Here is a 25901-nt window from a genome sequence, read left to right as displayed (position 1 = left end):
TATATATTGTACTATCATACTTCAAGCTATATACATATTGAAATCATATATGCTTGCTATTTCATATTACATTATTATTATTTTCTCTATACATTTTTACATCACATTCTAAGGTTTAAGGAGTAGCATATTGTTAAATAGCGTTAGTAGAATAGTTGACAGAGTAGTATGATCGTTCTGTCCACTTGGTTGAGTCGTTTACTATAAAATAGTAGTTGAGGTGGCCTGTAATCTATACCTATAAAACTAGAAGTAGCCTATATGATCCTTAATGATATAGATATAGTTCTATGCTGAGACCACACGTGATATTGACCATTGGTAACATGACCTTGGATAACCTCAGAATGAAGTAAAATGTGCTCCGAGCATCAATAGAATTTCTTAATTTAGGAGCAGCCATAAGTTGAAAGAGCTACCAAGGTTTAACGCTAAACATAATTAGTTACAAACCACCAGATGTGTTACAATCCGAGCTTAAACCATCAGATGATAATCATGCCACTGCCACTGGAGAAGTGGTGTTAGTAATATCTTAGTTTGATCGTGATTTCTTGAAAGTTATAACTAAACTATTTATTGAGGAACTAATAAGTTATTCCAGTAATGAGATCTGAAAATAAGGACGTAAGTGATTTACAAATGACCAACAAGAAAGATTAAACTCAGGTCTCCAGGTTTTTTGGCTAATGATAATAGTATTGTGCCTGAAATGATCTATTTATTTTTAAATTATAATTATTAATGATTAATTTTTATTTCATGCTGGAATTTTGCTTATTTTGAAAGTTTTGTTGAATTATTGTAGTATAGTCAACAAACGTGCTATAAAGTAAAATGTTTTGTGATTTACTGCTTATAGATACTTCTATCATAGTATTGCAATAATAAAAATATTTTAATTATTGTATGGTACTTTCTATTGTCATCCAATTGATAAAAAGTGTAATTATTGTATTTCGAAATTGTTTTGATGAAATAAACATCTTTATCTATATTCTATCTATTCTTTTGAGAGAAATGAGTATCCCTGATTAAAATTTATACAGATCATTCAAACTGAGTCAAAAATCTGGAAGCGGAAATGATGAAACCTCTGACATCTTAGCTTTGGTGTTTATCCTCATTTAATTATTGATTTCAGTAGAAGAAATTTAATGATAATCATAGGAAATTATCAAATCTGACTATTTATTTCTTTCAAAGTGGAAGACTCAATATTATCACAGAGAAGGAAGTGCATATCTATGATATTATTATAAGGGAATACACATTCATCTCATGTCAATAAAATGAGCAGAATGATGATAATTACTTCATAATATTCAAGTAGGCCTACTTTCAAAGGAAGAGTATTGATTTTTGCGGGGAAATTGATAACTCTTCTCCTTTAACTTACAACTGCCATGAGACTTCCATATTCAAAGAAAACATTATTCAAAGTGAAGTAGTAGGATAGATAATCGGGCAATCCACGTATTATGCAAGACTCAAATCACAATAAATATTGCATATAGAAAGGTTATTCTGAATAGCATAATTCTTGCATTTGGCTACCTGCAGACTTTTGAAATGGGAGGAAATGACTCTGTTTAAAGATGCCAATTAACGTCACTCTTGACATAACAATGACAAACTGTCACGTGGGTGAATAATTGATTCCCAATATATGTCGCCTACTCTCCATTATTATGCCAGTGGAAAAGGTGATGTAGCTTTCTTTCAAACTACTTTCATTGTATGATAATTATTATCATTCTTTAAACTTCTCGCAATGCTCTGGAGACGCAGTTATCTAATGTGAACTTTCTTCTCTCTAATAGTCACATCTAGTTCAATTCATCTTCATTCAATTTCAGTCTTCTTTCAACAACTCGCTCACATATTGATTCAATTAAGTATGGAGTGATTTTGATTAGCCTAGTGGAATAGTGCAATAACATATCAAAAAATGTTTGATATTTCTTTTTCACAGAATAAACGCAGTGTATGAAATATGCTGGTTTTATGAAACCAAATTAGGATGATATATTGATAGAAAGAGAATAAGTTGCTATTTGATTCATGAACATGTATAAATGAGTCAATAACTCTCTGAAGATAGTATAAGTGCTCTGTGCACTCGAAATTCGATTGAAGCAATTTTCAATTGCACTACACATAACTATAGGCTAACTTACCGCCAGAAAACAGAAATTAGCAATGGAGGTTTGATTCAATTTGCGAGGATGAACAACCTTAACGCCATATATGATGTGATTGGATATTGGAAGATTATAATTAGGAGGATTAAATTATGATTAGGATGAAAAGACTTAAGTGAACGAGTTCAACAAATAGTTTTCACTGTAATTCAATAATTTTTCGATACTTCCTTGATACCTTGAGTAGATTTTGGAATTATAAAGAATAGTATCGACTTCATTTTGAAATTAACTGTCAATTCTAACTCCAATATCACCCATTTTCTATGTCAACCTACTTCCTGGGTAGGGTACACCTTTTTTATTATGAAAACTGTCCTTTCAAGACAAATAGAAAACTATAATTATTATTTAACGAAAATCCTAAATAAATGCTGTAAATCACCCCCGAAGACCTCTGCTACTGCAGACATTGATAACAGGGTTAATAACAGCTAGATGGAAATTCGATGAGAACCACTATCCAAAAGTTAGTTGCCAGCCCCGGGAATCGAACCCGGTACCTCCTAATTGCTAGTCAGGAATGCTTACCCTTACACCAAACTGACAATCTCTGGATAGCAGCACTCATTTTATACGAAGCCATAGCGGCCAACCAGTTACAGATGGAATTAAATAGAGAATGCATTTATAGATTATTTAATTCCATCTGCATTCTCTATTTAATTCCATCTGTAAATAGAAAACTATTTATTGAAAGAGATGGCATAATTTTGTATCATCTTAGGATCCTCGCAGTTTACTAAAATGAAGTTTTGGTTTCAATGTGGAAGTTTTCTTAGAGAATATGACAACATATTTAACCCTCCACCTATTATATCAGAAACGAGCAGAGAATCTACTTGATTATTGTACACTTGGCTGGCAAGATATTTTTGATCGAGTTACGCAATTCATGATGTAAGCGTTGATAAATTATCTATTCGACCATAAATAACAGAAATTTTCAGTCGTTTACTTGTCCTTTGGGACTCAGATTAACGTTTAACCGGTTCCGTTGGCTTGATTATCGTACTCGAAATACCATTGAGAAGATGAGACTTCTCAAGACAAGAAGATGAATATGATGGCATGTCAAATCTAATTTCGAGATGAATCGGAACTTGCTCAGATCAAAGACATTTTAAAAGCGCGGGAATATTAATGTGTGTTTGAATATCTCAGTTCAGAATATTCACGTTAAACTTCAGACCTTGAATGTATTTTTCTCTTTTTCCCTATAGAAAAAACCGTCTCAATTTCAGAAATACTGAATCCTTTGATTCACCGTTTACAAGACAATGAGAGGAATAAGTAAAACTGTTTCTTGTGCAATGAAAACAAAGAAAAAGTTTACTTCACATAATTTTCAGATTTTAAAACTTGCAGGTATTTTCTAGCTCCAAATTATATAGAATAGAATATAAGTAGAATTGCTAGAGTAGTCTTTGAGAAAAACACTTCTTTACTCAAATATTATACTATTGGAAAGTCTTACCATAGGTGGTTCAGTAACACACTGGACAATCATTTCTATTCCAGCGAAAGGTTGCAACTGGCTAATATGATGAATGAAACAGAGACATTGGATTGTGGGAGGGGGTCAATACTATTATTATTAGAATGATTTTACATTGTGATGTTGGAAAGTTAAAAAACTCCCTACTGATTTTATTTTATTCACAAGCATATTATTATTTTTTGAAGCGATAAAACCTGCATGAGCTTCTTCTCATTCGGCTTTTGCTTGTATTGATTGAGTAATGGGAGCGATGAAGGTTTTAGGTGGGTTTCAAGCGGCCAGGGAGTCATTTAGAAGCTCATAACTGTCTGCTGGACTCATGTAGCAATCCTTCCATCGTTGTTCATTTGTTGAAAAATTATGTGACATTTTCTGTCATTCTAATATTTGTAACGAATCATTATTTTATTGCAATCTACATGGAAAACTGATTTCAATATAACAATAATTATTAATCACTTCTGCGAATATCTCTAGTTAGTTACTTTAGACATTTCATTAGATGAAGTTTCGGTTTGCGCCTGTTTGCCTGCTTTCTCAAACTAATAACTATTTGTTTATACATAGAATTACAATTACAGTAGAATTAGGAATATATTGTCAATATATTATATTGAATATATTCAATGTATAGATAAATAGATACTAGTTTACTATTCTCATGAGAGCATACTACTCGATAATACAATAACATTCTGACTGAGTTATATAAATTTCAGAGTTCTGTAAATCAGTAACACAGTAACACATTTCTTCATAACAAGTTTGGGTGTGGAAAATATAGTACGTGAGGATTAGTCAAGTTCAAACATCGAACTGTGCTGTGTTGACCAGCTTTACTTGTATTGCATGAGATTGCATCACACCCATCGGCTGCTATGAATGAAGATGCTCCACAACATTCAATTTGCTCCAGATTCGAGTGGAAACCAGTTTTGGCGATCTAGATGCGCGTGAAGCCCCTTATCGATCGACGTCCACTCTGATCATGCCCTTTCTGAAACAGAATTCACGCTTGAGCAACTAAATCAAACATTATTGTTGTGATTCTAGTTTGTTACTTTCAGTTTCAATTGATCATGTCTCCACTATGTTTCTCCCTTCCTTCAACTAGTTCTCGTTTTCTTTATCAACTCTTCTTCATTCTTCTATTCTCGCCTTGCGATTTCACCCGTTTTCTCTCCTCAATATCACCGTTATTAATTTTTGAACTCTAGTACGAAAGAGAACATTATTCAAGTGAATTGATGATTTCTGTTGTTTTCTTTCAATATTCTCTTCTCTCCTATCTACATGTCTACTTATTTGTTGCTATTGTATGGAGCATACTTTAAAATACGACAAAAAAAATCAACGAATAATCAAGAAGGGTTCACAGTTTTATGAGTTCCATTGATATTTTTCTGGTTCTCTCAAAAATCTTATCTACTAATTTTTTAATGTTCAAACTTCAATCTTTTGGGAAATTGTATGGAATGAACTTGAGAGTTTCTTTCCACTTGAAACTTCCTTCACCCCTGATGGTATTTTCAACCATGTAAGGTCTTTATCAACTTTACTATTACAGTAAGGTATTTCATCAATCTGAGATGAGCAAAATGAGATTGATTCAATTAATAATATTAAGATGAATAGTAAGAATTTCCCAATCAATCACAAAGTTCCAGTTACTCCATAATTTGTTGCACTTCCCTGTTAAATCACTTTTCATGATTGAGGTATCTCCTATTTCCTATTTATTTCAACAAACAAGAATCGACAAACTAATACCAGATAACTGCCTCATAGATTGCTATAGAGAATAGACATGAATTAGTTATTCTATGATGATACTCAAATTCATAGATGCAAACAGTTGTTGATCGAAAAGGAATTAATTTGCAGACAGAGCGATAGGTCAAGAGTCATTCTTGAGTGAGTTATGCAACAGAATTAATCGGGAAGGTGATGCTTGCATTCAATAATAAACGAATATAAAGCTTGCATCTGCTGTTTGGTGTTTGTAGGCTGCTCAAGCAACGTTCAACGACCCGTCCTTGTTCGAGCTCCTTGACATACATCCACTACAGCAGCTTTCCATCTTCATTGGCTTCCAGGATGCCACTAGACACCGATCTAATCTCTTTTATTTTTCAATAAACAAAGGCAAAATCTTACTCACTCAGTTCCTACTGAGACAGTCGTAAGCGTGAAGGGAATAAGCTAAATGCATGGATGTGTTAATAAATACGGAATCAATATTTGCTTGAATTTTCTTAATTCGACAGCTGTATGGAGGATATAATATTTAGGAAGAACTAAATCATGATGAATGTCAACTAAATAATGATGAATGTCAACTAAATCATGATGAATGTCAACTAAATAATGATGAATGTCAACTAAATCATGATGAATGTCAACTAAATAATGATGAATGACAAATTCAATCGCTCCAATTCTAATCTATAAGTCATATGAAAAATGTTGTCTTTTCTCCCAAGAAAAATCAATTATGAACAATTTCGGCATTCTCTCTAATATCTGAGTGACAGTGCTACCTGTATTTGCAAGATTGCAAGAGTTCTCTGATAACGAGGAGATAATTCTCTGTCACGAGAGTCCAAGAAACTGATGAAGTGATATGAATTTTGGAGCAGGCAGAGATGCCTGAATCCTGAACGGAAGAGAGAAATTATCTATCGGAATAGTAATTAATCAATAAAATAATTTTATTGAATGTCAATGTGACAGTCAAAAATTCTCTCACAATTTGTTTATGAATTGAGGGATAATGGAACTAAGTTAATGACATAATAAGCTTTTCTTTCATATGGTGCACAGTAGTATAATGAACAAAGGGAAGCAAGCTGACAGAAACTGACAATGGTTTTGAACTCATAAATATTTCACACTTCCGATTATGTTACGTAATTCTAATCCAAGATAATTTATGGAGGCGTCATTGGATGCCACTGATAATACTTTTACTTCTGTCTGTCTTTCATTTCCAGATCTCAAACTGATAAACAGCTTCCAGTCAAATCATGTGAAGATTTACTGTGATAAGCTATTTGAATTGCAATATGTGTCAATCCATTTGAGCAGCCGTTCATCAATAGTATTTCGCTGCATTTCACATTTCATTGAATAGAACTTTCGCTATAGAATGCAGAGAGGAAGTGCAGTGTTTATGCAATAAATTTGAGTATCTCAAAATCGAATACTCTGTCTAAGCAGTAGGAATACTCTGCTTTTCAGAATTTCGGTCATCTGAAGAATTTTAATTATCAGGTTACTGCTTATTTCAATCGAATTTTCACTGAGCTTGATCATAGCAATATTTCGATTTTGGCAAATAAAAAACTTACATAAGTTAATAAAATCAACTGTATTGAAAGAACAGTAGATTGTCAAATTTCACTAGAATTACAGACTTATTCCCAGTGGATTTGAATAGGCTATTAATGATTCTGATGTAGACAATCTTGTGCACCCTCAAAGCCTATTCCAGGGCACTCCTCCACAATATGCTTCACCCTCGGAACTGTTCCACACTTACGAAAAGGTAATACAGATTATAACAATAAAAATTATATATATGATGAGAACATATTAAATATCTTATTACAGAAATATAGGAGGTATCTGTAGTAAAAAAGGTATCTGTCGTAAGTTAAGTGAATTCCAATTGATCAAAATCGAGCTACATTAGAAATAATCCCAAACCCCGTCTGTGACTTAAAACACGCAAGCTCTACAATGCAAAGAGTAGTTCAAGATCATTCACAAAGGTTAACATCGATTGGAAACATCTAATTGTATGTTAAAGTGAATTATTGTTGTCAAACTGTCATGCTAACAGGACAAGTAGCCTACTAACGATACAAGCAAAGTAACAGAATCACTCCCATGGATGTTATGTGGGATGTATGGACAAGGACATGTGGATATGATTAATCATGTAAGTTGTAAGTTATAGTATGTTCTGGAAGTATATAATATGCTCCATTAAAGGCCATTTTTGAATTTTCAAATCCTGAATTTCAAAGATACTTGATTGAGTTGTCTGTCATTGTTACTAAAAACTCATTAAGTCTTATATTAAGTAATTGGGGTAGAAAGTATTCAATTACCTTGCTGGAATCGTTACTTACTCTCGCAGTACCTGTCCCAACATGAATGAATTGGATGAATCAGATCAATCATCTGAAAAGCCATCTCATAAATCAAAATAAAATTAATTGAGTTATATAATATGAGCTAATGTTCAATAAAATCCAAAAAAATTTACAAGTTTTAGTATTTTTCAGGTTTCAGGAGAAACATTCGGCATTACTATAGGCATTTCTATAGGCCTATAGATAGAACATCAAAAAAACATTGTTCAATAGGAATGTACCACGGATAATATAGAAAGGTCTATCGGTTTGATTAGGTTTTGTCTTCGTATTTATTTATTGACTTATTGTACAGTATTTGTACTAGACATCAAAAAACTGAGTGTGTTATCAGACTTAAAGAATAAGCTGGAACGTTCGCTCAAATTCATGACTTTACTGAGACAAATTCCTACCATGAGTATAGCACATATAACAATGGTAATATTCTATTTTATTCTAACAATAGTAATATTCTATTTTATAGCAAGTTCTCCAATATTATAATACGAGCACTTCATGCTTACCATCAATTTTCATCGCACCACAAATAAATTGAACCACATATTATATACATAGTAAGGTTTGCTCTACATTTCCTACAATAGAATTGCTATTTCAAGTCTGCATGGCTATTTATCTACTACACTAGAATTATTGTGGTTGCTCACCATCTGTCTCCTTCCTTGTAGTTCTGCGGTGAGAAACATCTTCATGCCTTCATTAAATAAGGCGGCAGTTGGCAGATAGTCGGCTGATTCATGCTAGGAACATCTCAAATCCTGAGTATTGTCTTAACACGTTTATTGAGTATGCTCAGCATAATTGCATTGCATGATCGCTGATAGTTCACCTACTTCAAGTCAGCTGTACGGTTTCTGGTAACTTGTGTTCATTTCCTTAATTTTGCTGCTCATCTCTGGTGACCTACTTACCTCTCAAGTTACGGAAGTTGGATGCTATTATTGGAGCTAGAATGTTAATAGTTTGACTGAACTCTTATCATGATAATTCTGTAATAATATTCATTAAGCCATAATAGTTTCAATGACTTGATTTGACTTGATCTTGATTTGCTTGCCATGTGGGGGGTCGAATACTCGAGTTTGAGGGGGGAGGGGGTTCAAAAGTTCTTCCCAAAAGTGCATCCCAAAGATATCAGCATTTATTGACATAACGCTTTTCTTTTTTCGGGATTTGGGATATTTTGTGGGTGTGAGTGATGATTTTTTGGAATAAAAGTAACCAGCCAAACCATTTCATTGTTATTCAATAGGTAGTCGATTACAATTGGATTTTGAAATTCATTGCACTTGAATGTCAATTATTGCATTAGATATTAGACGGCAACACAGATTTATCCAGTTTCACATCTTTCATTTGAACTCATATAATCATTCTGAATACAACTGGCATTTGTAGCTTCAGGTAGTCTTTACTCCACTTCGTATATCCAGAAGTGATTGAGAAATGTATCTAACCTGAGTTTTATACTCCATTGTTGAGCTACCAGTGAACGGGCATAATTTAAACGAATAACCATTGTACAATTGAAATCAAGTGAGCATTTTTACTGCGTCCATAATCACTAGTCGATATTGAAGTAGCAGCCCATTCACACAATAATAAAAACTGATTCCTAGAATCCTGATTCTAATCTTAAGCTTTTTCTGTTTGTTCCTATGAGTCGTATGAATCAATAAAAAAAACTGTATCAATTCTATTCTAGACCTGCTTTACTCAATCCAGATGAATGAACAGTCTATGAAAATGAGTTCATCAAGTTCTATTGACTAAGTAACAGAATGTCAATTATTATTAATTATAGGACGATATCATTGGAGAGAAGTACCGTTTGATGCATTATCTGTTTGATGGTTCTTCCGATTATAAGATAAGTTCAAGTGATAAGATTAATTTGATGAATCTAAGTCTATACTTACACCCAGAACACCCATTGAACGGGTACCGCTCGCTGGTTGGCTAATATCATCAACTTTTTGAAATGTGACAACAGGATTTATTTCGAGTGATCAAGATACATTCGAATTATGGTTCTATAAGTCATCTTTCCTCTTAGAAGATCCCACTGTACCCCCAACTATTGAAAAGTTATGGAATTAGTTTTAGCTCCACCAAAATAGTTCAGGAATTCAGGAATATTCTGATTACTTTCACTGAAGTTTTAGGTCCGGTTTCCGAGCTCGGGATTTAGCTAAGTTCTAGACTTCAAGCAGCTGGAGTGAGAAAATTAGCTTTCCAAAACGGGGCGTAGTCGCAGTTTTTAAAACACAAGAAGCAGTTTTTATTTTCTCATTTCTATAATTGGAAACGTTTTTCCTTGACGAAATTAAACATTTCTAAATAATTCAAAATAGCTGAAACTTTACACTATTTTCTCTTTATTTTATTTTGTATTTAATTTTCTAGTTTTTTTTTAATTTAATTCAACCGTGACTTTGACAATGACTACGACTACGCCCCGTTTCGGAAAGCTAATTTTCTTACTCCAGCTGTTAAAAGTCAAGAACTTAGCAAAATCTCTAGCTCGGAAACCGGCCTTAAAACTTTCAATTTCATAATCATTGGACAATCAACATGTCATTTCCACAAACTACATGACAACTGATGAAAGTCTCTTAGATTTGGAATGCAACTGAAAGCTACCAATAAAGCACTAGAATATAAAGGCAATGATAGTGGACAGGTATTTGATCATTGGCAGGGTGACCAAGAGAAGGTGCTAACTGTTTCCCTGCTGCTCACGCCAAGAATACTAATACTTTTTTGAGGAGCTATGAGCTGGCATCGTTGAGATCGTCGATTATTGGTTTACACGGTCGACAAAGTTTTGTTATGGAGTATGAGTATGGAGTATAGGTACAGAGAATCATGAAACAAGGCGCATGCTATAGGAACTATAGGTATGGTTTGTGATTATTGTCCATGTATTCATCACCACGGGTGGCAGAGGAAGCATATAGTCATGAGAGTAGAAGGGGAAGAAGTGTGGCACAGTGTATGCTTCTTGGATCGACCTTGTGAATGCGACTTTGGAGGCGATTGTGCGGAAGTGCAGACTGCGCTGTCCCAGGGCGATGCCCTCCAGGCAGCAGAGGAAGACGAGAAGGTGTGCCCAGCGCACACACATCCACCAAGAAGAAGAAGACGAAGAAGAAGAAGAGGAGGAGAAGTAGTGGAGGAAGAGTTGAAGGAGAAGAGGTGAAGAAGAGTGAGAAAGAGGTGGAGAAGTTGAAGAGATAAAAGAAGAAGAAGAAGAAGAAGAAGAGAAGTAGTGGAGGAAGAATGAGTTGAAGAAGAAGAGGAAAAGAAGAGTGAGAGAGAGGTGGAGAAGTTGAAGAGAGAAAAGAAGAAGAAGAAAAAGAAGAAGAAGAAGAGGAAGAAGAGGAAGAAGAAGAAGAAGAAGAAGAAGAAGAAGAAGAAGAAGAAGAAGAAGAAGAAGAAGACGAAGAAGACGAAGAAGAAGAAGAGGAGATGTAGTGGAGGAAGAATGAGTTGAAGGAGGAGAGGAGAAGAAAAGTGAGAAAGAGGTGGAGAAGTTGAAGAGATAAAAGAAGAAGAAGAAGAAGAACGAGAAGAGAAGTAGTGGAGGAAGAAGGAGTTGAAGGAGAAGAGGAGAAGAAGAGTGAGAAAATGGTGGAGAATTGAAGAGAGAAAAGAAGAAGAAGAAAAGAAGAAGAAGAAGAAGAAGAAGAAGAAGAAGAAGAAGAAGAAGAAGAAGAGAAGAAGAAGAAGAAGAAGAAGAAGAAGAAGAAGAAGAAGAAGAAGAAGAAGAAGAAGAAGAAGAGGAAGGAGAAGAAGAAGAACGAGGAGGAAGAGTTGGCAAAGTAGTTTGAAATAGGATTAAATAATAATGTTGTATACTGTTACTTATCTATGTATGTTACAATATAACAAATGATAAGGGGGAAGAGGTGGCCAGAATGAGGAGGAGGAGGAGGAGGAGTAAGCAGCCCATTCACTATTGACCAGTGGTCAATTTTATGATCCAACAAGCAATGTTTGATCCAACATTAGACTGTAAATGGGGCTCTTGAATGTTAGGATGTTGGAAGTGCAGTCGGACGAGTTTGATCAACTAGAGGTCCAATACGAAGATCCGTCATACGACTAGCATTCGTTTTCCATTGACTAGACTGAAATTGGAGAGCCAGTCCGAGCGTGCGTAGTGAAACATCCAACTAGTAGTCCTACAAGTAGTCAAACATTGTTAGAATACTAGTCGGATCTTCTTGTTAGGGTGCCTGTCCGTTACGAACGTTGGCGATCATTCTGGCTATTATTACTTTGTTGGTTGCGCTCCGGAACAATTGAATAGAGGTCTTTCCGAACCATGCTCTGAGGTTGGCCAACCAGGAAATTCTTCTCCTTCCTGGAGCTCTCCTGCCTCCTATTTTCCCTTGCAAGATGCTTTGCAATATTTCGTATCTCCCTTTACTGCGCATTATATGACCCAAATATTCAAGTTTCTGACATTTAATGTGGTTGACCAGTTCTGGGGCTGTATTCATCCTCCTCAGCATCTCATGATTGGTAATTCTATCTGTCCATGGAATCCTCAAGATTCTTCTGAAAAGCCATAATTCAAATGCATTGAGCCTGGATACTGTGTCCTCCTTCAGGGTCCATGATTCTACACCATACAGAAGCACTGAATACACATAACATTTAAGGAGCCTTAGCTTTGTACCTAGGGTGAGGTCATGGCTCCTGAAAACTGAAACCATTGTTGATAAAGCACTCTTGGCTTTTCCAATCCGACATCTAATCTCCTGAGAATTGTCCCATGACTCATTGATCATAGTCCCCAAGTAGGTGTATTGTGAGACTCGTTCAATTCTTGTCTGGTTGATGTTCAGGTTGACCCCTCCGATATTTTCTTTGCTAATGACCATGAGCTTTGTCTTGTTAGTATTTATATCAAGGCCATAGACTTCTCTTGTTTCTGTGATCCTATTCACTAAATTCTGCAGGCCACCAATTGAATCAGAGAACACTATGGTATCATCTGCATAACGGAAGTTCTTAAGTTTGACTCCATTTATTGAGATACCTTCATCTATGTCTCCAAGCGCTTCCCCAAAAATGTGTTCTGAGTACAGATTGAAAATAATTGGCGATAAGATGCAACCCTGCCTCACACCACGCAGGATCATCACCGGATCTGTATACTCTCCATCCACTCTGAGGACCGCAGACTGATTCCAGTAAAAGCTAGCTATTATTCTCAGGTCTTTTCCGTCAATGCCAGTTTTCTTCAGTATATCCATCATTTGCTCATGTCTAACATGTCTAACTAGTCGGATAGTAAATGCATTAGATTATATTTTTTATTTCTGTAGATCAGAATGAAATCTTGGCATTGATTCTAATATTATTATCACTTTTATTAAAGTTGATTATTAAATTAAAAGGAGGAAGACTAAGAGAACGAGCGAAGAAAGTAGGAAGAGGTGGTAGATGGGCAGAATAAGGAGAGCAGGTCTGAAAAGATGAGGAAGCAGAGCAGGTGAGGGAGGGGGAAGGAGGAGAGGGATGAGAAACATGGGATTAAGTAAAGGATGAAAATGAAGAAGGTGTAAGAAGACTTGGGGGTGAAGGATGATGAGGAATAGATTGAGGAGGAGAAGGAGGAGAAGAAGAAGAAGGTGAGGAGGAGGATCAATAGCAGGGAATAAAGAGAAGGACATGGAGGAAAAGAGGATTAACTATGACAAGGAATAGGTTGGGAATAAGAATTTGAAGGAGGAAGACGAAGATAATGTTAGAAGGAGGAGCTTGAGGAAGAGGAGGTAAGCTGGAAACTAGACGACCTAGCCGAAGTGTAGCAGCGGAGCATCAAGGCTGTTGAAGGTGATTTGCGTGCAGAATAATTGCACTAATAATGATGCAATGACAACTTCCCCAGTAGTCATGATCTGGAGCAATATGGCAAATGAGAACTGAGGGTGTGGTTTCTATCATATAGTAGGCTATAGCTTTCAACGATAGGTGATTCAGTCTTGCACTCATTTTGGGATTGGTTCGTGTATCGAAGAAGATAAGGGAAAGATAAGATTGAAGATTTCTCATCAGTGAGAAAATACCTAATTTCAAATATCATAGATGTAGTTTTCAACTCCACTTGGAATGAACCTTGTTTACTAAATAAGGAATATGTTAGGACTAGCTTCTAAATTTGACTTTCATATATTTTCCGAAAAACAATCGATGCATTTTATTGACAAGTATAGTGGAGGATAATCCTACTGAATTAAAATAGTCAGATAACGATAGGCCTTTGGATCCATAGTTTCGAGAAAAACTAAAATATGCTAAAATCATTTCCATATAAATATTCTAGCCGCAATTTTGAACCCCAATATGCATCGTACTTCTACTTGTCAGAGCAAGGGATGAACTATTTCACTTATTAAATAAGTAAGTTATCTTATTGATTTTCTTGTTGTGAATCTATCTAAATTAATTTTTTTCTTTAAATTGGACAGAAGGATCTAACAATGAATCTTGAACATCACATTTTTCAAGAGGAAAATTGGAGTAGTTATCCCATTAACATTATCCCTTCCGCTACTCACACACTAGCGTAGGAGGTAGAATGTAGGCTTTATCCTCAGCAAGATTGTTTTCAAATTCAAACACAAGTTTGGTCGTATAAAACAAATTACTGTTGATAAATAATTGAACGTGACAGATCAATAATTGAATTAATTTTCAATTCAGAAGCATGCGTAGGCTACAACGTCGGATCTAGAAAAAAGTTCCAATAATATTATATATTATTATACCATAATAATTATGTTGAATAATAATAATAGATAAGGAATCCAAATTAAATTATAATTAGTGTCGTTAACAATTACCGACTACCAAGACTGTAGACTGTAGAGTATGAAAATCACTCAGCTAGTTACAACTTGCTATTCTTATTACTGTGGTACATGTAAATCTGTTATGGTTTGGTTCTATACTTCCGCTACAATAGTCTCATATATACAGTATACTCCGATATATTTTCCATATTCTATGAAGTTTCATGTCTATTGGAGTAGTTGGGAGTTATAGTTACAGTTGAGGTTACAAAGCCACAGAGTTTAGTCTGTATACTTTGGTTGCTAATACAGTATTGATTGATATTCTTTGTTTATGCTTTTTTGAACTAGTCCAACATGAACTGATGCTGTTACTACCCACATATTCAATCATCATTAACTCAGCTCCATTAGTTATCCGCTTGAATACAACACAAATTTCATCAATAAATCAACAAATTCATTTAATAATATGTTTCTTGTGTCTGCTAGCTTGTTATTTGTTATTCAATTCCAATTTGATAATATTTCTATCAAGAACCAGCAAGACAGGAAGCCAGAGTGCGTCTGCGTAGACCAGCCTTGATCAGAGCAAAAAGAACATTCCAGACTTGTTAAACGTTAGACTATAGGCGTGCCTATCCAAACCAACCAGGAATGTCCGGAATGTATTGGACTAGTGTCATGATAACTATACACAATACACTGTAACTAGTTTTCAATGAAGCCTTCGCAGTTAACTGTTAGACTACTATCAGTTTATTATGGAAATATGACCTTTAAATTGAGTCGTTGCAGTGCAGAGAGTGCATGAACTATGCAACCAACGGCTCAGCTATTAACCTACCGGTTTCAGACGCCGTTTACTTGGAACCAATGATTAATCAAAATTATACTGATAATATCATTATAATTTCTTGTTCGTGAATTAATTTGATTGATAAAAAAGAATGTTATTAGAAGTTGCTGATTATTTGTGTAGAATTCCTTTATTATACAGAGAAGACAAGAAGAATTTGTAGAATCTACTAATTATGGAAATGTTCTTGATATACTTGGATAAATAATAGAAATGGATTAGATCATAGTGGGTAACTAGTCATCAAGACAAGTTTTGGAAGAGTTCACTAGTGCTTGTAGGTATAATGAACAACACTTAGTGTCTTGAATTTATGTCAAGATCATGGTAAGGGTGAGTTCAAAGAATATTGTGTGAATCAATCCAGGGTATGAACCGCATTGACTGAAAAATCTGCTCCCAATCTACATGGAATTCTCATATGCATTATAAATTCATATTTGTTCATTTTATCCACACATGCACAAAATCAACGCAATGATATACATCTATGTATTTACCATTCATTCATTGCACCTTAACATTCAAATTATTAAGGCAAGATTTGAAAGATGGTAGCATCCATTTACAAACAGGGAAGTTCCATTTTATGGAGAGGAATGTGGACCATTTTGGAACGTATTCAGATGACCAACATATGGAATTGAGAGCAATATAATGTAGAAAGCTTGATAGGTTGACTATATAGAGAAGCCTGAACCCCAAATAAATTCGAAGCAGATATTTTTAACCTTCTAGTGAGGGTGTGAACATTGCAATTTATTGTTCTTTCCTCAATCTTAAATAGACAAAACTTCCTAAATCTCCCTGTAAGGTGCAAACATGGTTTTGGGCCGTTCATTCATGTTGAATGGCTCAGCTTGTATATTCGATAGTACCTTATTTTATTTATTTAGAACAGTTGCTTTTTAGGAAATTATCCTATAGCAGGTTGGCATTATTTACAAAATTCAATTACAAAAGCAAACAAATCATTACAGAAAATATAGATCACATACTAATCTAAAGAGTTCATGACAATAATGTCTTAAATGAAAAATTTCATGGATATCACACTCATCACAGTACAATCAAAAGAAAAAAAAATCATAGTTCCTCAAATCATTGTTGGCACTTTAGACAGTCAAATCCACATCTTACTCGTTCAAACAGAATGAGCGAATTTTCAAGCACTGCTCCACAAAAGTCGATAAGATCTTCATATCTCGCGTCGTTAGTGTGGCGTGATTGCGGATCACGAGGTTCGGATCCAGTTCCTCAAATGCCGGAACTCTGCCAATGAGCCATGCTCGCGGTGCTGCATACTGTGGGCATGAGAATAGCACGTGCTCGACTGACTCCAGCTGTTGCAAGTTGCAGATGGAACACAACTGATCGGCTCTGATCTTATGGATGTTGCCCCTACTTGTGAGGTTGAATTGTCGTCTCGTGGCAAGTCGCAGCTGTATCATCAGCCTGATACAGTGAAAAGGCAGATTAAGACCGAAGTAAGCAGCCTCAGAATCATCAACTCCTCTCGGGACGTCAAAGAGGAGCGAAGCAGATCCATTGCACCTCTCAAGATCTTGAACTCTGAGCCTCATCTTGAAATCATGGAGTATGACCCTTTTATTCATCTGCCATTCTCGAACATCTCTGCTGAAGATGAGCTCTCCCCTGTTGACACCCTCCAGCAGCAACTTCAACTGGGACGCCCAATTATATCTGTGATCAACTGCACCCAGAGTAGATAATAATTGTGGGGACTGAGAAGAATTTTTGCGCAATTTCCCCCCCTCCCCCCTCCCCCACCCCCCTGAGTTTGCACAAATTCCCCCTCCCCCTCTCCCTCCCCCTCTCCTCTCCCTCTCCTTCTCCCTCACCCTCTCCTTCTCCCTCTCCCTCTCCCTCTCCCTCTCCCTCTCCTTATCTTATCTCCCCTCTCCCAGTGAGGACGAGGGGGATGAAGAGAGAGAGAGTGATCTTTCTCTCTCTCTCAGTGAGGGAAAAAAAATTTCCCTGAGGGAAAAAATAATTTCCCTTGTGAGGGAAAAAATAATTTCCCTGAGGAAAAAATAATTTCCCTTTCTACTGTCAGATTAAAGTGAATCCATCTAATAACTTATACTGTCAGATTAAAGTGAATCCATCTAATAACTTATACTGTAAAATTGCAAATAATTGGTTTGCTTTCCGCCCGACAGTTAAGAAAAATGTTCAATCAATAATATTTATATTGAAATTTTCTATGTGCTGTACAAACCTGCGGGAGTTACTTTTTTGGTAAGTGTGTTCTCCGAGAATATCTATAGTAAATTTAGTATGAACAAGCATTCCAAAAATGGCTATAGATATCCTCAGACCTATATCACTTGGTGTGGACAAATCATCATCATCAATATCGGTGCAGTTCTCTTAGGAAAATTCTATTTCCACTGACATTTAGTTCCCACGACCGAGAAAGAAAACTTTTAAGCTTATGCTTGTTTAGCACTAGAGAATACTCATTCGGCAATTTGATAATTTCCTTAAAGTCCCCCTCACTATCAATATCTATAATTTCAAGGTGAATTTCACCATTATCGGGAAATGTTACATTTGTTACTCTAAACCAATTGAAAAGAAAAAGGTCAAATCCCCAATTTGCTTGTGGGTCTGCATCAATTGAGAATTCATTAAAACTTGTGCAGTCAAAAATATAAGCAGTCATTTTCTCGTCTTATCAGTTCGAACGATTAGAACCAAATGACACCTCCTGCTGCAATTAACTTAATGGATACATACTACACTTTCCTTATCTAATGATGTTACGTAGTGAAATCCATCGCACATGCCAAGGTTATAGATAGAGAGAAATGGTGATTCGCCTCCTATGTGTTTCTCTCTCTCACACAAGCAGCAGACTGGCTTGCACCCAACTCGGGCCCCTGGCACGTTGCCGCTTTTCCTCTATTGCAAAAGCCATGTGTGTGATGAGAGAACTCGGCGAAGCTTGAGTATGTTCCTTTTTAATCCATCATTCGTATACTGCCAGATGTAAGTGAAACCATATGCCTCTCACCGCGTAGCGATCTCTGCATTACGAATGACGAGTAAAGGAGAGAATAGAAATCATGCCGTTCTCCACTTTGATCGGGCGTACGCTACTGCCAGTTTAAGTGAATCCATCATCCTCCTCGGCAGCTATGCGTTACAATGCTTACCGCTCGTTAAAGATTTTCTGTTTTCGGGGCTAATACAAAGCCAGCATATTGCCCAAGACCCATCTTAGATGTAATAAGATCTCCGACTTGCTCCTCAGTCAAATTATGTTGTTTAGCCTCTATCCAATTCATATTAAAACTAACTTTTGCGTAATTCCTTACAATATCATAGGCCATTTTGTGAATGAATAATTTAAGATAATCTATGAAAGCGGGTGAACATTGCAGTCTCATCACAGTTCCTTCCTCAGAAGTTGTAATCAAGGTTGCTATTTCATCGTGAACTATTTTCACAGCAAGTTCCAACTCATCTTTCTTAATAAAATCTTTTAAATCAGTTTTTTGTGCATACTGCTCTGTAATTTGTTTCATCAGAAGAGTAATACCATCCTTTGTAACGAATTGTTTAATCCCATCCAAAATATTAGCTTTTATTGCGTCTGCCATTCCGGATAATCTTTGTTCAAATTCTTCCTTAGTTATCGATTTACTAGTCAATTTCTGCAAAACAGTTTCTAAATATTGATTATCAATTACTGACGGTTGTGTTTCATTTACTTTAGTAAAAATTTCTGTACTAAGCTGTTTCAGTTTAGTATTAAGATAGTTTCTTAGGATATTATAAAGAATATAAAGCATAAATTGAACTATGATGAGAAGAAGAATAGACTTATTATACGTGCAAATGCAAATACTATGAAGATTGAAATTTATTCTGATAAGCCTATTGATTTAACACGTTCTGATTCGATTGCTAAGATACTAGGTTTTGATAATGTTGTTTTGCAAGCAAATAAATGGTATTATTCCAAACATTTGGTTAACATATCGAGCATTGACAGTATTCTTGTTGAATGTAATTTAGCATGTGGCAGCTATTCTAACGGAAAAGAAAAACATATAATCTACGAATTTTTGCCAAAGGTTCCTAGCGGTTATTTAATAAATGAAGTACCCTCTCCAATTATTTATGTACCTTTGAATACACGTCGAATTCAAACTATTAATGTAAAGGTAACAGACCAGAACGGATCGTTTATTGATTTCCGCGGAGATACAATTACAATTAGACTGCACATACGTGAAAAACAAAAGTAATGGGATATCTTATTTTCAACCCGCGTACACGTACTACGTGCAAGCATAATCAGGTCATTAGTAGAGAAAAGGTCGCGATAGCGTCAACATCTAGTAAAAATAATAATAGGGCATTATCAGCTAAAAGCGCGAGAACTTTGGAAAAATTAGGTTTTATAGTTGATTGGCGAAATGTCAGGAGGAGGGGCCGCAATTAGTGATATTCTGGATGTGGAGACAGAGCTTCAGTTTTATAATGACATAACCAAATTCCAATTTCATACACATACAGTGTATTCGGGTCAAGAGATAAAAAACTCTGATGAAGCTCGAATTGGAATAAATTCACTGGATGTGTATACTTTATCTTGTAAATCATTTATATTGATTGAGGGAACAGTTAGCTGCACAAAACCGGCAGCGCCTGCGATTACAGTAGCAGGGGAGGCGACTCAACCGGCTGGTGCGCCCATTGCGGCAGAGTATAAATTAAGCAGTAACGTAGTGGGCAACCTTTTTGATGAAATACGAAACGAATTAGCAGGTCAACAAATTTCCAAATCAAGATTAATTGGTTTAACTTCTACAATTAAAGCTATTCTTGTGAAGAACGCATCTGATAAAAACACATATCATTTAGCTGGTTTTGACAAAGCAGGATATGAGCTAACAGATAATAAATTCACTTTCTGTGTGCCGTTGAAATTAATCCTTCCATTTTTTGAAGATTTTCAAAGAATAATTTTAAACTTGAAACAAGAGCTTGTATTATTGAGGTCGCCCTCAGACCTCAATTGCATCGAGTCTGCAACCGGTACAGAGGTTAGTGTAAAAATTACTAAGCTCCAATGGCAGATGCCCTACATTACTTTAGAAGATCATGTGCGATTGAAATTTTTGAGACTGCTTGATGCTGACACTCCACTGAAATTAAGTTTCCGCCATTGGGAAATTTGTGAATTACCAAATTTGCAAAATTCACTTGTTCATTCTTGGTCAGTATGCACGACATCGAATTTTGATACTCCAAAATATATTATAATTGCATTTCAATCTGATCGAAAGAATAAAATTAAAAAATCAATATCTAATTTTGACAGCTGTGATATTTACAATGTTAAAGTATATTTGAATAGTGAGTATTATCCATACGAAAATCTGCTAGGTAAGAAGGAAGTTTTATACCGGATGTTCCTGGATTTCGCACCCTCGTATTATAATCATTCAATCAATAGCGAACTCGGAACAGAAATCGATTTTAAAACATTTTGTGAATCAACACCGCTGATTGTTGTAGATTGTTCACACCAACCAAGTCATTTGAAATCATCGACAGATGTTCGTATTGAAATGGAATTTAATAGTGCAGTACCTGCAAATACTTCTGCGTATTGCGTTTTAATTAGCAATCGTGTGATGGAGTACACGCCTCTCACGAGCATGGTGAAAGAAGTTCAGTAATTTGTTGATAGAGTGCATTACTGCATGCAATATTATATATAAGGTGTGTACTGCACCAAATGTAAGCCATTATCAGTTTTACCTTTGAACAGGAATCATGTCCTATTCTTTGTGTTCTGATATTTTGGACAAGCCACAAACTCGGACTGTTGGTATCCAGTGTGATCTCGATTCTGATATTTTGGAGAGTGAGAACGAAGCTCAAACTCAGACTGTACTTTGTGATCTTGATTCTGATATTTTGGACAAAGCTCAAACTCAGTCGTCAGTACTTTACGATATCGAATCTGATAGTTTCTATTATGAACCAAGGAGAAGCAGTACACCAATCCATAAGTCGGGAGAGGAGGTGGAAGAGGAGGTGGAGGAGCAGAAACGTGAGGAGGAGAAACAGAAAGGAGTGGACGACAAGCAGACGCCTACGAAAATTGCTACGGTTGATCTTCACTGGTTTAAACAAACTTGTAATCAAATTATTGTGAAAGAAATTGCTATTGTTGACGAGTGCAATAATTATGCTGTATTCCATTTCAAATCACCATTTGCAAAGATGGAATTGAGCGCAAAATTGTATAACGATGTAACATGGCTGGAACGTAACTATCATAAAATAAAATGGAGTGATGGAGATTTGGAATGGAATGAGACAATGATTTGTGATTACCTCGCAGGTTATGAAAATATTTTTACAAAAGGAACTGAGAAAGCAAAGTTTTTGAGAAGATTGCATTCTAACGTACAATGCATACCGGAGGACTTTCTCAAGCCCGATTTCAGCTTTTTCACCACTTCGTGGTGTTATGATGCATGTAAGATACATAAGTATAGACCCGATGGAAGGTGTGCTTTGTACAGTGCACAACATTATAATTCTTTGCTGTTTAAAAATATGTATCAAACAAATAATTTCTTGTGCGAGAATACTCGTATGAAAAGTATGAAATTGGCGCCTATGTATACGAATGCACAGAAAAGAAACTTTGCACGTTATGGATTCTTCTACAATGGAAAGGAATTACAGTGTGTTTATTGCTTGCATGCACTGAGATTGCATAAAGCTCGCACGTGTTGTCTGTCTACAATTATTAATGAAGAAAGACCGTTTAATTACTCTATAATAGTGCCCGCCTACACATAGTTTACTCCATTCGCTCGACAACTATGGATCCGACAAAGTGGTTAGCTGCTGACCACCAGTTGGAAGTGAGGTTAAAAAACTGCATAGACTGGTATGACGAATGCGAAATTGCAATTAAGAAATCATCTCGTGAAAATTATAGTTTGGCGAAACAATTAAAGGCTATTTTTCTAAGCACAGTTAATTTGAATGATATAAGAGACTATTTGTGCTATTACCGTCCACACAATTTGTCTATAGATAAATTAATTAAAATTGAAGATGAAGTTATGATGTATTGTTGTAGTGAAATGTTGTAAACAAATTTTTTAATTCAGATATTTCCTCGAACATTTTGTTTTAGTATCAGTGTAGACTTGATTGAGTGAGGTCACGAGGAGATACGCCCCCCTCAGAGACAACTGTGTTACAGCTAAGTGCACATTCCTACCTTATCAATTTTATTGTTCATAACTTAATCGAGGTCATGCAGTGTTTTAGCTTTGCAAAATTCAAAAAATTAACTCGCCTCTTGATGTCAATTTCATTCAATGAATTTGATTCTATTGCAAAAAATATTAAATTTTCAACAGGATTCCAAGGCGATGATGTTGATCTAGCGTTAACAAAAACAGAAAATGTACACTTTCCAATTTTATCTGAGATTTTCGAATTACTCGACATACTAGATACTGGCCATCTACATTATTGTAGTGCAAATGATTTCTCAACTATTGTTACAAATACCGATGAACTTTGGAAATGCTTGTATGACATTGCAGATAAAAAATGTAAAAGATCAACTTAGATCATTGACCTCTCTCTGTTAAAATATGTCAGACATCAATAAAGCTTGAGTATGTTCCCTCCAAGTTATATAGGTCTGAGGATATCTATAGCCATTTTTGGAATGCTTGTTCATACTAAATTTACTATAGATATTCTCGGAGAACACACTTACCAAAAAAGTAACGCCCGCAGGTTTGTACAGCACATAGAAAATTTCAATATAAATATTATTGATTGAACATTTTTCTTAACTGTCGGGCGGAAAGCAAACCAATTATTTGCAATTTTACAGTATAAGTTATTAGATGGATTCACTTTAATCTGACAGTATAAGTTATTAGATGGATTCACTTTAATCTGACAGTAGAAAGGGAAATTATTTTTTCCTCAGGGAAATTATTTCAGGAAATTATTATCAGGGAAATTGCGCAAAAATTCTTCTCAGTCCCCACAATTATTATCTACTACCCAGTCTTATCATCTCAGCCTGTCTAATGAAACAAATTTTTGGAAGACGATCATCATCCATTTTCAAAATCCGGATAACCCAGTTAATAGCCGCAGCAAAAATTAGGTAGGAAATGCAAACCTCCCCGACCTCCATGCGCAATGCTGCATTTGGGGTACACTGAGGCAAATGAAAAATCCTTCTGTAGAAGCTGGTTTGCACAGTTTCAAACTCATTCAAGAGTCGTAATCCCCATATGTGTGCACCATATTAGTATAAGTCAGTAGTACTGACTTGACCAATGCCATAAATATCTTCTTAATGCAAGAAATGGAGTTGGTTTTTGATTTTGCCAATGTTGAAACTGCATGACCGGCGGCTAGCCTTGACTTGCGAATGGACGCTCTAAGAGAAAGGTTTCCAAAAGAAGAACTGGAAATGGTGGATCCAAGGTAAACACAGGATTTAACAATTTCTATCTTGCTGCCATTGAAAAAAGAGAATCCCTCAACTGCTGCAGGTATTCGTCCACCTCTGCTGAATGGAACTATTTTAGTCTTCCCTTCATTGATCTTTAGTCTGTTGATGCTGCAGTATTCCTCTAGTGCATTAAGCTTTTTCTGTAGATCAACTGGAGAATGGGCAAACAGGATCAAGTCGTCAGCATAGAGCAGGAGCATCAAATCGGTTGATCCATCTATTGCTATACTATGGAGCCCCCTTGCTCTGAAGAACTCGTCGATGTCAGCCAAGAACAAAATGAACAATAGTGGACTGAGCGTTTCACCCTGAAGTACTCCTTCAGTAATTCCTATCTCATCTGAAAGCTCACCCTGAATCTTCACTTTCAGAGAGGCAAATTTTTACAGTTTTTGGATGATTCTCAGTAGTTTCGCACTCACACCCAATCTGAAAAGTTTCTCCCACAGCAGGCTATGCGAGATCGAATCAAATGCTCTCTGGAAATCCACCACGACAGCATACACTCTCCTCTTTGGCAGTCGTAGTTGAAACTGTACAGCTGACAGGCATACATAGACATTATCAAGGCATCCTCTTCCTTTTCTAAATCCTGCTTGGGTTTCAGGTATGAGGTTGAGGCTCTCTGCCCACAATTCAATTCTACCATTGATAATATATGTGAACAATTTTGTCAGGCAATTAACCAGAGCGATTGATCTGTAATTTCTACGGTCAAGGGAGTCACCCTTTTTATGAAGTAGGCTGATTAGCATTTCTGACCAGGCCGCAGGTAATTCCTCTCGATCCATAATTTTATTGAACAGAACTTCTATGTATAAGATCCAATTGGGTGGGAGGTCCTTGTAAATATCATTTGGTATCATGTCTGGTCCAGGGGATTTTCCATTCTTACTTCTGTTGATGCAGTGCAAGATCTCTTCAGTTTTAATGTATGCATCCATCTGACAGTGTGTAACGCCATGGAATACAATATTTACATAGCATCTTGGTGGGTAAATATTGGTCAAGAATTCGAACCATTCATTGATTTTTATCGGATTATCAGAAGTGACCCTTGTTCTGAGGGTGTGAACATTGCAATTTATTGTTTTTTCCTCAATCTTAAATAGACAAAACTTCCTAAATCTCCCTGTAAGGTGCAAACATGGTTTTGGGCCGTTCATTCATGTTAAATGGCTCAGCTTGTATATTCGATAGTACCTGTTATAATATATTATTATATGTGTGATATAATTAGCTGATAGAGCATGTCTCCATGTTGCTGTGTTTGTGCATAATATATTGGAGCAAGGCCGAGAATCAGGAAATACGCACCAAGCATTAATACATTGTGAGGGATATAGCTAATGTTATGTGTGTGAGAGAGAGAGAGTGAGTGAATGAGTGCGAGAGTGGGAAAGAGAAAAGGGGAGAAATCGCTAGAAAGAGATACAGTGAGAGCGTATGAGCGAGCTACAGTAAAATATAGAGAGAGTATATGTAAGAGACTGACACAACATTAGAGTGTGAGAGAGACACCAAGTGAGTGTGTAGAACAAATGTGTGAGAAGATACAAGAAATTGGAAAAAGGAGCCGACTCAGTTATTTACATGTTGAAGGATTGAAAGAGTCATGATAAACAAATTTTGGATTAATATGTCGAATTGGAGGTTGTGAGAGACAGAAGAAAGAAATGTTTAAAAGTCGAATGAGTGAAGGAGGAGAGGACAAATCGATTGTCGAGAGAGTGAAAGAGATGTGGAGTGGATAAACATGTGAGCTCTATTATGGAAAGCTAAGAAAATCCCAAAAATTGGTAGATCAATAT

The sequence above is a fragment of the Nilaparvata lugens genome, chromosome 7 (genome assembly GCF_014356525.2).
Source record: "Nilaparvata lugens isolate BPH chromosome 7, ASM1435652v1, whole genome shotgun sequence".
Classification (NCBI taxonomy): domain Eukaryota; kingdom Metazoa; phylum Arthropoda; class Insecta; order Hemiptera; family Delphacidae; genus Nilaparvata; species Nilaparvata lugens.
Note: the sequence above shows the minus strand (reverse complement) of the source record.